This window comes from Microcebus murinus, chromosome 12, assembly GCF_040939455.1.
Source record: "Microcebus murinus isolate Inina chromosome 12, M.murinus_Inina_mat1.0, whole genome shotgun sequence".
Classification (NCBI taxonomy): domain Eukaryota; kingdom Metazoa; phylum Chordata; class Mammalia; order Primates; family Cheirogaleidae; genus Microcebus; species Microcebus murinus.
Genome location: NC_134115.1, coordinates 35,088,361 through 35,101,345, shown reverse-complemented (window position 1 = coordinate 35,101,345; position 12,985 = coordinate 35,088,361). Strand labels below are relative to the sequence as shown.

At 42.5% G+C, this 12,985-nt stretch overlaps 1 non-coding gene across 1 annotated transcript; it reads left to right on the top strand.

Annotated features, from left to right (window-relative positions):
- The first annotated feature begins 5,877 nt into the window (after positions 1 to 5,877).
- LOC142874732 (small nucleolar RNA SNORA33) lies at positions 5,878 to 6,007 on the top strand. Its single transcript, XR_012922366.1, has one exon. It is a non-coding gene; the product is annotated as a small nucleolar RNA SNORA33 (small nucleolar RNA).
- The last annotated feature ends 6,978 nt before the right edge of the window (positions 6,008 to 12,985 follow it).

Genomic DNA, 12,985 nt, shown 5'->3' with positions numbered 1-12,985 from the left:
TCGGGATTGTTGCAACCACTAATTCAGCCATGTATTTCACCAAAAGGGGGGATTTCTGTAGGAATTTCAGCTTTTTCTTATTAAAGTCTTTCTACATTTCTAAGGTCTTTCTTTAATTGCTCTGAAATATTAACACAGAGGAAAATCCCAGTTGAGCCAACGATATTTCCACTGTTATACTAGCATAGGCCTATTTGTCACTGGTTTAAGAGCTAATTCTTGCTAAAGAAATACACAGTTACATCCACTGACACCTCACTTCGCTTTTTTTCCTGTGCGCCTCTGTGTTCCCAGATCTTTGCCAAGGATTCTCAGTTCATCTCTTGCTTGGCAGAAATTGAGCTGTTACTAGTTTTTCAAGGAAGTCACATGTGAATCAGATCCTGAGTTCCCCTATGTTTGGAAGTAAGTTTTTCCAAAGACGATTGCTATTGAGGCTCCAGAAGTCACCCTGCTTCCCCGACGCCCCCTAGAGGTGACAGAATGTTGTTGTCTGGATGAAGCCCTTTTTATTTTTACATGGTCAGACTTGGAGAAGATTTCGTGTTAGTGAGTCACTTAGCTGCAAGGTCCACCTCCACAAATCAGGTGAACTTGACTAGCTGCATATTCCATATGGGAACCAGAAAATAGTGTGTTATTCTTTGTTTCAGCTTATTGTTATTTAACAACAGCAAACAGCAACATAAGATAACCCTGAGATTAAAGATGCGCACTCTTGGTAATTCTGTTGCTCATTAACTCAGTAAATGAATATTCATTGAGTGCCTGCCTCATGTCCTGAATTGTTCGGGGTGCTGGTGGTGGTTTTGTACAAGGTAGATGTGGTATTGCTTGCACAAAGTGCCTCCGTGATGTCATTGAAAAGGGTGGAGCCCCCCACCGCTAACAAAACCATTTCTGTTGACCTAATTTCATTAGTTACACTTAAGAGGATTAATTAATTATCTAGCAGCTGTATTGTTTACTCTGCTTGATCCCTTGTTATTGTCAGGTTGGGTAATCCTTTATCAGCATCATATTTTTTCTTCAAGAATGTCTCTTGAAAGCCACATGTATGGATGCTGCTATTTTAGCTTCATTTTTCTTTTTTAGACCTAGACCTAGCATTTAAACTATGGAAGACTATCACACAAACCCAAAGTGAGGGACAGTCTATAAAACCACTGGTCTGCATTCTGCAAAAATGCTAATGTTATGAAAGACCAAAAAAAAAAAAAAAAAGGAAAGAAAACGGAAAACCTGGACAAGTGTCTCAAAGCAAAGGAAGATTAACACCTTTTGTACTGCTCACAAGTTTTCTCGTGTTTTGCGTGCCATCTGTTATGGACCTTAGATGTCAACACACTGTCTTGTCCATTATGGAGAGTAGAGGTTTACCGCCAAATTTGCAAATGAAAACATCAAGAATGAAGAAAGGTGACATAATATTTTCCAAAAAAGGCGATATTCTTCTCCTAGCATGGAAAGACAAGCAGGTTGTCCAAATGATATCAACAATCCATGACACTTTTGTCTCGACAACAGGAAAAAAAATAGAAAAACAGGAGAGAATATTGTAAAACCTGCCTGCATCAAGGAATACAATGCCCACCTGAAAGGTGTTGGCCGTGCGGATCAATTCCTTTTGTGTTATTCCATTCTAAGGAAAATGATGAAATGGACAAAAAAAGTAGTGCTGTACCTTATAAACTGTGGACTTTTCAATTCATTTAGAGTGTACAATGTCCTCAATCCACAAGCAAAAATGAAGTATAAACAGTTTCTGCTATAGGTGGCGAGAGACTGGATAACGGATGACAATAATGAAGGCTCTCCAGAACCAGGGACAAATCTGTCCAGCCCTTCCCCTGGGGGTGCAAGGAGAGCACCTCGTAAAGATCCACCCAAAAGGTTGTCAGGTGATATGAAGCAGCATGAAACTACGTGTATTCCAGTGAGTGGAAAGCAAAAATTTCCTACAAGAGCCTGCAGAGTTTGTGCTGCCCATGGAAAAAGGAGCGAATCTAGATCCTTATGTAAATTTTGTTTGGTCCCTCTTCATAGAGGAAAATGTTTTACGCAGCACCATACGTTAAAAAAAAGTACTAGGGGCGGGGCGTGGTGGCTCACGCCTGTAATCCTAGCACTCTGGGAGGCCGAGGTGGGCGTATTGTTCAAGGTCAGGGGTTCAAAACCAGCCTGAGCAAGAGCGAGACCCCGTCTCTACTATAAGTAGAAAGAAATTAATTGGCGAACGAATATATATAGAAAAAATTACCCAGGCATGGTGGCGCATGCCTGTAGTCACAGCTACTCAGGAGGCTGAGGCAGCAGGATTGCTTGAGCCCAGGAGTCTGAAGTTGCTGTGAGCTAGGCTGACGCCACGGCACTCACCCTAGCCTGGGCAACAAAGTGAGACTCTGTCTCAAAAAAAAAAAAAAAAGTACTAGGAACTTTAATTGTTTAATTGGTTGTTTAATTGTTTTTGTAAATTAAAATGTTATAATTATTAAAAAACAACACCTAAAGTTCATTATGATCTGTAGTTATGATGATTTAAATAACGTGCAGTTTGCCCCAAAAACATGAGGTCCCTGGTGTATGTCTTAGAGATTTCCATGCGGTACGAAATATGTTTTAAGAGACATGACAACTAGAGGCTGGGCACAGTGGCTTACACCTGTAATCCTACCATTCTGGGAAGCTGAGGCAGGCGGATTGTTTGAGCTCAGAAGTTTGAGACCAGCCTGGGCAAGATCGAGACTCCATCTCTACTAAAAACAGAGAGAAATTAATTGGCCAACTAAAAATATATAGAAAAAATTGGCCAGGCATGGTGGTACATGCCTGTACTCCCAGCTACTCGGGAGGCTGAGGCAGAAGGATTGCTTGAGTCCAGGAGTTTGAGGTTGCTGTGAGCTAGGCTGACACCACGGCACTCTAGCCCTGGCAACAGAGTGAGACTCTGTCTCAAAAAAGAAAAAAGAAATTGGAATAAAAACTGTGCATTAGATAAAGTATTGTAGCATGTTAAATTTCCTAAATTTGATAACTGTACTGTAGTTATGTAAGAGAATATTCTTTTTCATAGGAAATACACACTGAAGTTTTCATGGGAAAGAGGACAGCAAGTATGTAACCTACTCTCAAATGGTTGGAAAAATATAAACAATAAATGTGTGTTAGTGTGCATATTTGTGTGTGGGGGGAGAGAGACAGAGAGGAAGGATGATAAAGCAAATGTGGCAAACAGAAAATGGTGACTCTACGCCAAGGGTATATGGAAATTCTTTTTTCTAGCCTTACAACTTTTCTGTAAGTTTAAAATTATTTCAAAATAAAAAGGAAAAAAACTACCTAATACATAAAAAACTACCTGATACATAAAGAATATATATCAATTCACACTCCAAGCATCTTTTCTAGAAGGCAATTTTGATATATGCATCACAATCCTTAAAAAGTGCGTTGCCTTTAAGCTGGTAATTGTTCTTTAGGAATTTGCAAGAAATTAATTGGAGTTCGAGGTTATAGTGAGTTATGATCATGCCATTACACTCTAGTCTGGGTGACAAAGCAAGACTCTATCTCAAAAAAAATGATTTAAAGCATTTTTTTAATAATTATAAACTTTATATACGTTCATTGTAAGATAGAAGAATTGCAACAGATTGGGAAGGAAGGAAACAGATATCCAGGGCCAGGGTTAACATAGACATGGAGTTTGGAGAAGGGAGAAACAGTGAGCCTTCAGACTGATTTGAATGGTGGATACCTCTAGAATGATGTTAGTAAGTTCTTAACCTTGAAGTGCCTTTATTATTATTATTTATTTTTTTTTTTTTTGAGACAGAGTCTCGCTTTGTTGTCCAGGCTAGAGTGCTGTGGTGTCAGCCTCACTCACAGCAACCTCAGACTCCTGGGCTCAAGCGATCCTCCTGCCTCAGCCTCCCGAGTAGCTAGGACTACAGGCATGCACCACCATGCCCGACTAATTTTTTCCATATATATTAGTTGGCCAATTAATTTCTTTCTATTTATAGTAGAGACGGGTGTCTCACTCTTGCTCAGGCTGGTTTCGAACTCCTGACCTTGAGTGATCCGCCCGCCTCGGCCTCCCAGAGTGCTAGGATTACAGGCGTGAGCCACTGTGCCCGGCCTTTGAAGTGCCTTTAAAAAGAGAGGGGGAGAAAATAGATCATTGAGATCTGCACAGGGACTGAATGTATCAATGCATTTGGAGGGGCTTATTTATAGGATTTCTCCATTTGACCTTGGTGTTCTGCCTCTGCTGAGCCTCTGTTCTGGGTTTCCCTGGGGCCTGTGCATTGTGATACATTCACTGAACTCAGAGGTAAACACACCAGGTCTTCAGAATGCTGGTTCCAATGGGTATCATTTATTTTCAACACATAGTTTTTGAGCTACTCCCATAAACCATAAAGTGCCAAAATGAATTGGATGAAGGCCCTGCCTCATGTTTATGTCTTATTTGGCCCTTCAGATTCCCCTTCTGAACTCCAATGGGGTTAGGGAATAGAGCCAATGTCAGACAGAGGTTCAAGTCTGTCTGACCTAGGTTCAAGTCCGAATTCTAATCCTTGTGAATTGCGGAAATTTAATCATACAATGTTTCTATGAGCCTCGGTTTTCTTCTCTACAAAATGAGATAATAATAATAGCAGCTTATGATGATTTAATGAGTCAAGGCGAGTTGAGTGCTTAACATAGTGCCCGCCATCTAGTAAGTGCTCCATAAATGGTGGCTACCAACTGAAGGGTGAAGCTCTCCCTCTGTAAAAACAAGTTTTATAGATGGAGAGCAACCTTGTCTCATTGAGTTTTTGGAAGGCTCCATAACTATATGAGCCACAGCCTCGAGGCTGCCAGGATCCTCCCTCACATGTCTGGGATGTGTTCAGTGCTCTCTATAGTGTTACCTCTGACTAGTGTCCAATCCCAAAGACCTTGCATTTCTGTGAGCTGCCAATGATCTCTCCTTCCATGTCGAGTTGGTTGCCATGGAAGAATGTTGACAGTCCAGGGGGACTATGTATCCTGAATAAGGAAGTTGTTATGAAATAATTGGTGATAAAACTGTTTCATTAGCTGAATTCTATAGGATATAAAAAATAAATCAGGCCACACTGAAGTGAACATCTTTCTGAGACAGAGTCATTCTCTGTTACCTGGGTTAGAGTGCTGTGGCATCAGCTTAGCTCACAGCAACCTCAAACTCCTGGGCTCAAGCAATCCTCTTGCCTTAGACTCACAACTAGCTGGGACTACAGGTGTGTGCCACCACACCTGGCTAATTTTTTTTTTATTTTTAGTAGAGATGGGGTCTCGCTTTTGCTCAAGTTGATCTCAAACTTCTGAGCTCAAGCGTGAGCCAACTGACCTGGCCTGAAATGTACCTCTTAATTGCAAATAGAAATTATGACCCACAGTGTACCTAGATCAAGTCTATTGATCTGACATCAAATCTATTCCTTAACTACCCAACTCTGCCCTAAATTATTACAAAAGAACCTGGAAGGAGCTCATAAATTAACAGGGAATTAGGCCGGGCGCAGTGGCTCACGCCTGTAAGCCTAGCATTTTGGGAGGCCAAGGTGGAAAGATCGCTCAAGGTCAGGAGTTTGAAAACAGCCTGAGCAAGAGTGAGAACCGTCTCTACTATAAATAGAAAGAAATTAATTGGCCAGCTAAAAATATATATAGAAAAAATTAACTTGGCATGGTGGCACATGCCTATAGTCCCAGCTACTTGGGAGGCTGAGGCAGGAGGATTGCTTGAGCCCAGGAGTTTGAGGTTGCTGTGAGCTAGGCTGATGCTAGGGCACTCTAGCCTGGGCAACAGAGTAAGACTCTGTCTCAAAAAAAAAAAAAAGTAAGCCAGTCAATTAATCTGCTTACCTGAATGTGTTTTTGCAGAAATTTTAACAAAGCTGGCAATAGTAAAGCCATGGTACGAGCCTTAAGGACATTGAAGTCGTTAAGGTCCCTAAAAATGGCTATAACAGATTAAAAAAAAAATAATAAAATAAAAAAAAATAAAAAATAAAAAAAAAATAAAAAAAATAAAAAAAAAAAAAGTAAAGAAAACCCCAAAAAACAGTTAACAGGGAGTTCAAGGATCCTTATTCTTGGGTGAAAGACTAATATCCATAGAGTTTAGGCAAAGGGAAGAGTCTGCAGGGTGAGAAGACTTTACATCCTGAGTCAGTGCTTCAAAAGAGTTGCTTCTTGCCTGTATGAGTCACAAGCTAGGGGCCACTTCCATTACCTCTCTGGCGTTCGTCATTACAACTGTCAAGCAAGGCTGAGAGATTAAAACACAAGGAGTGCTTTTGAGATTCAGGTAGGTTATTACTTACAGAGACAGCAATAGCAAGGTCAGCAAAGGTGCCAGCTCCCTGTGTCCCTTGTCCCACCAGACAAAACCAAAGGAGGCCAGGCAACCACACAACATGGGCAATGGGAGCTATTCCTTGGGAGCCAATGTCTACGCAGTTGGAGTGTTTCATGCTGAATAGTTTTATGGGATGCAGCTGTACCCTAAAGCATGTTGGGGGTGGGGGTGGGGGTGGGGGTGGGGTTCAAGGCAGAAACTCAAATATCTCACCACATCCCCCAAGGAAGTTAGGGAGATGGGTGAGGAATGACCTTGCAGCAGCTCCTCAGAAGCCCTTCCATTCTCTGTGTTCTGGGAGGACCATGGGGCATTTTACCAGGACTTATGTCAAGCGAAGTTAAGGCTTATCTATGAGATACATATGGACACATGCAAGGTCACACCTCACAGAGCAATTTCCCTGCGACTCTACCCTCTTTTTTTTTTTTTTTTTTTTTTTTTTTTTTTGAGACAGGATCTTGCTCTGTCACTCAGGGTAGAATGCAGTGGCATCTTAATATTCACAGCAACCTCAAACTCCTGGGCTCAAGCAATCCTCCTGCCTCAGCCTCTCCAGTAGCTAAGTGTGTGTGTGCCACCACACCTGACTAATTTTTTATTTTCTATTTTGTAGAGATGAAGGTCTCACTATGTTGCTCAGGCTGGTCTTGAACTCCTGGCCTCAAGCAATCCTTCCACCTGAGCTTCCCAAAGTACTAGGATTACAGGTGTGAGCCAATGCACTTGGCCCCTCTGATCTTTCTTACAGCCAGTTAAGAACTCTTTTTGAAACATAGGCCACCTCATTAGATACCATAATTACTTAAACAATTCCTTTGTATGTGCCTTAGGCAACATGGGTCCAACAATTAGTTAAATGTAGAGCAGTTGATGTAATCTGTACCTCAGATGAAGCTAAAGGAAATCAGATCAGCATCCAGAAAGCTGATCTTGTTCTGTTATGGAGGCTGTTAGCTCCTGGAGTCAGCAGCTGCTGGGAGAATTTTGAGAATTATTTTTTTTTTTTTTTTTTTTGAGACAGAGTTTCACTCTGGTGCCTGGGCTAGAGTGCTGTGGCACCAGCCTAGCTCACAGCAACCTCAAACTCCTGGGCTCAAGTGATCCTTCCTCCTCAGCCTCCCGAGTAGCTGGGACTACAGGCATGCGTCACCATACCTGGCTAATTTTTTTCTATATGTTTTTAGTTGGCCAATTAATTTCTTTCTATATTTTAGTAGAGACGGGGTCTCACTCTTGCTCAGGCTGGTTTCAAACTCCTGACTTTGAGCGATCCTCTCGCCTCTGCCTCCCAAAGTGCTAGGATTACAGGCGTGAGCCACTGCGCCCGGCCTGAGAATTCTTATATTAAGCTTTCCTACCTACCAGTGGTCAAGCTGAAGGTGGCAGTCTGCATTAGATTGGCTGGATGCCCTGCAGACAAATGCTAAGAGTAACTGTTGGTCCCCCTCCCCCAAATAGCTTCCCTTGCCAGCAGCCAAGGTTGTCGCTGTCCTGACACAGCTGTGTACTTGGTATGACCAGTCCCTCTGACAATCATGTCACCCTTTTACTGGTCTTGCCAACACCATATGCCCAGACTTGCTCCTAGATGGCTCAGCAGTTTCTTCCTTACATACCTGGAACCCCCTGACACATGGACCATACTAGGAGCACTTTAGAGTTGTCATCTCCCACCCGTGATCACTATAATTATCCATAACTGCCCAAATCTAGCAAGCTTAACTGGGCAGCAAAAAGAAAAAAACTCCATGTCAGAGTTTCCCATCCTCTGGCTCTTCTTTGCTGCTCACAAATTCCAGTAGCCCAGTTTCCCAGGGGATAGACATGACTAGGGGGAAGCATAAGAAAGATTAGTTATATAGCTGATTTGCCAAGACCAGCCAGGTCCAGTGCCCCAGACTGAGTTCCCTATGCTGCTTAACTGTGTAGTTAGCAGTTCGGCCCATGAGTCAGGGTTCCCTGGCCTTATGTGCTGGAATCACCAGAGCTAATGTATGGGCCCAGTGCTGACTGACTTGTAGATGGATTGCCATGCCCTGTGCAATAGTGTACCCAGGTGGCTATGGTCATTACCTGGGAAGCTCAGGTCAAACCAATTTGTTGATTCCATCGACGTTAATTTTTAGAGGATCCTTTTCCATAGGCATCCACACGGGTCATGAACAGAGGACATGGGTCTTGGGTGATCTGTTGCCAAGATGTTTGTCCCCACAGAGCCTGAGACTTGGCCATCCAATTTTTCTGCTACCAGACACCAGACTAAGCCGTCAGTCCATTGGCTGGTGTCATGCATAAACAAAAATGTAACAAGGTACAATTTGGAAAGCAATTTCCAGAGCAAATGTCACAACTCACAGCTCTGCCCAATAAAAAGAGTTCCCTTTTCTATGCATAGTTTTAAACGGTTTTCTTTGAAGGTGCACAGCCATAGCAGCCCAGTACACCCCTATATAGACGGACCCAAGACCACCCCCCTAGGTTTAATTATTCATTGAAAGGACAATACTTGGCATATAATTATACTCACAAGTAAGATTTATTACAGTGAAAGGATACAAAACAAAGTCAGCAAAGGGAAAAGGCACATGGGCAAGATGTAGAGTACGTCAGCCACAAGATTCCAAGACTCTTTTCCAGTGGAGTCGCACAAGACATGCTTGCGTCCCCCATCAACAAATTATGACAACATGCGTGAAATGCTGTCTATCAAGAAAACTCATGAGAGACGCAAGTTTTTACTGGGCACTGATCAAGCACCCTCTGCCTAGAACATGCCAAAATTCCAGACTCCCAGAAGGAAAGCAGGTGTTCAACATAAATCACATTGGTTATAGAAACAGTTTAGGCACAATGAGCTACTCTTAACAGTTCTGGGAATGGTGAGAACCCTCTGTAAGTCCTAGTTCCCAGATACCAGCCAAAAGCCAACTCTATAAGCAGGACTTTCTCAGAACAAGCAGGTTCAGACCTACTACATTAACTCTTTTCTGCATGGTCCACCCCTTGACCCTTGGCCAAGGCATCTTTACAGCAAAAGTATTAGTAGGACCCCATACAACAGGTCGAGAGCAACCTGCACTATCTTTTTTTTTTTTTTTTTTGAGACAGTATCTTACTCTGTCACCTGGGCTAGAGTGCAGTGGCATCATCACAGTTCACTGCAACCTCAAACTCCTGGGTTGAAGCAATGCCTCAGCCTCTGGAGTAGCTGGGACTACAGGCATGTGCCACCAAACCCAACTAATTATTCTATTTTTTGTAGAGACAGCCAACCTGCATTCAGGCCAACCTGCACTACTTATCTCAGTTATGTTCTTTAGGGGTCTTTTATTTAACTAGTTCAAATAAATCCCATTAACCATATAAATATATATGAGAAACCCAACTGGCTTCATCTTAAAGCTTTTGTATTAACCTTCTTTTCACCTGGCCCAAGGCATCAATTCAGGCCCAGCACAATTCTGGCCAATAAGTTGAATCTGACCTGAAAAACTTCCAGGGTCAACACAGTCAGAGCACACGCACAAGAAGCACAATCCCAGAGGGCACACACAGTACCCATGGAAACAAAGTGTTTACAATTGTTGGGGCACACCATGCAGGATACATATAAGGCAGTACAGGTTAACAGGGCCCTCAATGTGGGGCCTCCCACCCTAGGTTCTCAATATAGTACAAATAATGCAGTTCAGTTGTTGGTTTCAGAGGCCCTGCCTGAGACAGTCAGTTCCAAACAGTTATTTGTCTACAATAACAGTTTATCAGCTTCATGAGTATGGACAACATCTGTAGGCATTCTTCGGGAAACTGCAGGTGCTGGGTCACCCACACCCTCACAGTCAGTGTGGTCAGGTTTGAGCACAGGCTTAGCAGTCCATTTGAATTCAAAGTTCGCGCGGCAGCTTGAAAAGGCAGCTTAGGGAATTTTCTTTTAGGAAGAGGGGAAGGCTTCCAGGAACCATTCTGAAAAACAAAGATCATTAATACTTTTCTCCATCCCACCTCCCCAGGTGCCTGGATTTTGTTTTTTCCCCTCATTGGTACAAAATCAGTGTGTCTTATTCAGCAATAACTTAACATTTTTTCAATCATCCCCTATTCTTATCTACATCTTTCAGCTGGAAGGGTTGTATGCAAGAGGCACAAAAGCATTTTCACAGGAAAACATTTTTATATAGCTTAACCAGAAAGACACATGTTCAGAATTGTTCAGGACAATATACTAAATTTTTAAACATTAAAAAAATGAGTTTACATAAATTTCCACCCCTTTTGTCCTGATGACTTATCCAGACAGCAACCTAATCTAGAAAAGATCAATCCCTTTCTGGTGGTAGCTGCATTTAATACTTAAACAGCCTTAGTAAGGCGTGTGTACCAGGAGAAAGGTGAGGGAAGTAGAGTATCAGTCCGCTATTGCAAACTGCAACTAACAGCAAAAGCTGAACACAACTAATGGTTAATTAACAGCAGTGAAGTGGTCCTGAAAAAGGGTCCAGAGTCTGATCTGTCAATAGTGGGTGGAGGGGTCACACTTCCTGTGAGGTACCCTCCCCCACCTTACTTTTGCAGGGATCCTAAGTTTGGAATGCAAACAGTCTCTGTATCAGAAACAGAGAGCCAATCAATGAGCAGCTGAATTTCAGATAGTCTCCTTTTCTGAAGGCACTTGTTTGTGACCCAGATGGTCCAACCAGAAATAATGATGTTTTCACAATTTAGCCCACAGATGAGTGTCCTAAATCTGCAACTGTCCCAGTGTCTTGAGTTTTGTTTTGCGAGCAGGGCAACTTTGTTAGATTTAGTTTGGCACAGCCAGAGTTCAGGCTGAAACAGCCCATACCAGAAGTTTCAGAATTCAGTTTAGAGTCAGGTCCAGGCAACTGGGATCAAGATTCCAAAAAAAGTCAATGGCTTTTCTTTGCAGCAGCAAAGCTAAGATGTTGCAAGGCCAGACAACCATGTTCCAAGTACAACTGACAAGCAAAGCTTCACTAAGCCTTTTTTATCTTGTCAGTATTAGAGTCCAAATTGACCCACTCAAAAATATGCACATCTGGCTGGGAAATCATCAGCTTTTATGGGTCAGACATCTGATTTTACAAGAGCTCATTAGCAACTAAAATCTGCTTTGTAACACTCCAAAAGTGTATTTCCATCTGGAGAGAGCCTCCCTATTCATGTTGTTTCCTTTTTTTCAGAGGCTCCAGTAGGCAAAAAAAAAAAAATAGCAAAAATCATCAGTTATGAAGATTTTGTTTTTAATACTCAAAAAAATGTAAATGTCAATCTACCTACCAGTAGCAAAAAAGCAATTATTTGTGTGTCCCATTAACATTTTTTCCTGACAGCTTTCTCCAATTGGGATAATCCTCTACCATTTATGAAATTACAAGCATATAACATTTTACATCAATTTTCAGCCTACATCCAGATGCAATAGCCACAAAACACAAAGCTATTTTTAAAAAGTCCCCCTCTTTTGAATGGAAATTGATGTAATTCTTCAGCAGTAAATTTAACATTTGCAGGGTTAACATTACAGCTCCCAGAGAGGATCCCAGCTGGAATGCAGGGTGGTGGGGCAGGGCTACCGTGGCAGTGGCAGCAGAAATGCAGAAGAAATGACTGTAGTGATTTCTTCCCTCTCCCCCCTCTGTTTTGCTTTGCTCCAGCCCTGGGAACCGATTTAACATTCTCTCCTCCCACTTGGAGGAAAGAGCAACACAAACTTTTAATATTTTTGATCCATCCAAGCTCACTTTTGGGAATTGGGGAGCCCTTTCTCTTCCCCCAGATGAGAGAACAAAAACCAAACAGCATCACTAACCTGCACTTTTCTCCCCTCACTTGAGCCACCACAACCCAAAACAGCCAGGAGAGCTAGCAAGCTAACTCTTCTGGAGTCGGATCTGTCATTTTCAAATTCCACAGGTAAATTTTACCCCTCACAAAAGACTGCAGTTTCATACCATGGATGTCTCCATAGCCAGCCAAGCACCAAAAGTTTGTCCTCCCCCACCCCTTTATCCTTGCCTTCCCCAAACAATGTCTGCTGTATTTTAGTGAGTCAGTGTTGGGCTAGCAAAGCCCCCTTCTGATGCCAATTGTGCTGGGGTCCTCAAGACCATCCATTCAGGTTTTTTTTTTTTTTTTTTTTTTTTTTTTTTTTTTGAGACAGAGTCTCGCTTTGTTGCCCGGGCTAGAGTGAGTGCCGTGGCGTCAGCCTAGCTCACAGCAACCTCAAACTCCTGGGCTCGAGTGATCCTTCTGCCTCAGCCTCCCGGGTAGCTGGGACTACAGGCATGCGCCACCATGCCCGGCTAATTTTTTATATATATATATCAGTTGGCCAATTAATTTCTTTCTATTTATAGTAGAGACGGAGTCTCGCTCAGGCTGGTTTTGAACTCCTGACCTTGAGCAATCCGCCCGCCTCGGCCTCCCAAGAGCTAGGATTACAGGCGTGAGCCACAGCGCCCGGCCCATCCATTCAGGTTTGATGATTCACAAAGAGGACTAACAAAACTCGGCATATAGTTGTACTCACAGCTAAGATTTACTACAATAAAAGGACACAAAACA